Genomic DNA, 2500 nt, shown 5'->3' with positions numbered 1-2500 from the left:
CCCCTTGTCCTTGTGTTCACTTTCCTATCAGAAACGCTTCCCTCCCGAACCTTATATCCAGGTTACAACCAGCCCAGGAGAACAGACTTCCAACGCACTCAATATCCTGATTCGCAACGCTCTCAATCTGCGGCAGGCGCAGAAGCTCCAGCAACTCCGACAGATCATCTCAACGAGGTTCCAGAAGTGAACCACGTCCTTCCGTCGGTTCTTTGGTCCCGAACAACGTTCCACAGTCAGATCCAGAGCATGACATCCGACGTTTATGGACTTTAGATAGCGGAGCCGCTTTTCACGTTACTTGCCAAAGAGAACTTTTCACAGAACTACGTAAGACTGACATAAAAGAACTACATTCAGGGTCAAATCACCTATGAAAAGTTGAAGGAGAAGGGAAACTGCTTACGTAAAAGAATTAGACCAAACGATTCCACGTGTTCTATACATTCCGGAAGCTGCAAGTAACTTACTCAGTATGTATCATCTAAACGAAGACTTATGCTCTTAGAAAAAGAACTCCACGTTATCAAGAACGAGACAGTTGTTGCTCGTGCTTTTCCAATTAGAGGTGTTTACTACTTAAAGGCAAAACCCCAGATGAAAATTGAAGCAAGTATAAAAGTTCCAAGGTGCAGAGAGAGAGAGAGAGAGAGAGAGAGAGAGAGAGAGAGAGAGAGAGAGAGAGAGAGCCAAACCTGTTGCTACTGCAGAAACGAAGGCTCCTAGAGCCGATGAAGTTCAAAAGGTTGATCAAAGAACCAACCTGAGGTTCCGCATAACGTTGCAAACGTTAAACCTGTACTGACTAACTACTAATCTTTTCATTCCAGATGTGTTCACCGTTGGCATCGTCGTTTGGGCCATGCATCCTTTGCAGTTTTATCCAAGATGCCTGAATTTGTCAATGGTTGATAGTAGTAGTTGCGAAATTTACTTGGATTGTTCCGTTGGTATCCAAAGCAGCCCCTATTGGCAAACGTGCCACACGTTTGTGTGCACGGATTATTATTATTATTATTATTTCGGGGGGGAGGGGGGGCTCATACCGACATTGTCGGTCCATTTCGACCTACTAAAGGTAATTTTCAAGTATTTCTTAACTATGCTTGATAATTATCCTAGATACGGTTTTGCGTATGTAACGAAACAAAAATCCTCTGGCCTTTCAGATCTTCGAAGACTTTGCTGCACACGTCTTCAATCGATCCCCATTGGGAGATCGTGGTGGAGAATTCATGTCTCAGCAATGGCAAGGATGGATGGAGACGAAATGGAATCCGTCACCAAACCTCAACACCTTACACTCCAAGCCACAGAGAGAGAGAGACAGAGACAGACAGGCGGACAGGGGGCTGGGGGGGGGCGGGAGCTGTACAGGCCAGGCTTCCGTCAGCGCTCGGCTCAGGCCGGTAGACCGGGGCCACTACCGCGCAACGACGGCACCCGCGGCCCGCGCTGGGATCGGCCGGGTAGACCGGTTCGCGGACGGTCCCACAACGCGGCACGTGCTCCCCGCGACGGGTACGAACGAGACGCCGTCTTCCCGCGCCGGCCGCCGGGTCGGAGAGGCCCGGTAGACCGGAACGACTACCGTCCGCGCACGGCCCCGGGGCCCCGCGCCGTCACAGAGTCGACGGGCAGGGTCCGCCGGCGCCGCCCAGGCCGCGTTCCCGTTCCGCGCGCCCGTGCGGGGTCCCCGAACGAGAGGCCGCCTTCCCGCGCCGGCGGCCGGGGTCGGAGAGGCCCGGTAGACCGGTCCGAATACCGTCCGAGGAGTTTCCCGGGGGCCCGCTGGGACCGAGTGGAGGTCCGAGGTCGGCGAACGGTATCCCCGCTCAAGGGGCACGACTGGGATAGGCCCGGTAGACCGGTACGCCTACCGTTCGCGGACGGCCCCGAGCTGCCAAACCGAGGCCGTTGATCCAGACGCCGCGTCGCGGCCGAGGTCCCCGAACGAGACGCTTGCTTGGCGCGCCGGCGCACGGGGTCGGAGAGGCCCGGTAGACCGGTGTGAGCACCGTCCGCGGAGCTTCCCGGGGACCCGGGGCCGCCGGCCAGGTTTCGGCCGAGGCCCGGGACCGGGCTCCCCCTCGCTGGGATCCAGTTCCGCCCGGCCGGCGCCCCGCTTGGACCGGCTGCAGGTCCGGGGGTCCGCCAACGGTTTGCGCGCTGGGGGCGCGCGACTGGGTACACCGGTGCCGCTACCGGTCGCGGGCGGCGCCGCGACGGGCGAGGTCCGTCACCGAGGCGCGGCGCTTCCCAGGCCGAGTTCCCCTAACGAGACGTTGGCTTCCCGCGCCGGCGCCCGGGGCCCCGAGAGGCCCGGTAGACCGGTGTGAACACCGTCCGCGGAGCTGCCCGGGGATCCGGGCCGCCGGCCAGGTTTCGGCCGAGGCCCGGGACCGGGCTCCCCTCGCTGGGATCCAGTTCCGCCCGGGCGGCGCCCCGCTGGGACCGGCTGCAGGTCCGGGGGTCCGCCAACGGTTTGCGCGCTGCAGGC

Source organism: Erythrolamprus reginae, chromosome 10, assembly GCF_031021105.1.
Source record: "Erythrolamprus reginae isolate rEryReg1 chromosome 10, rEryReg1.hap1, whole genome shotgun sequence".
NCBI lineage: Eukaryota > Metazoa > Chordata > Lepidosauria > Squamata > Dipsadidae > Erythrolamprus > Erythrolamprus reginae.
This window is presented reverse-complemented; position numbering follows the sequence as displayed.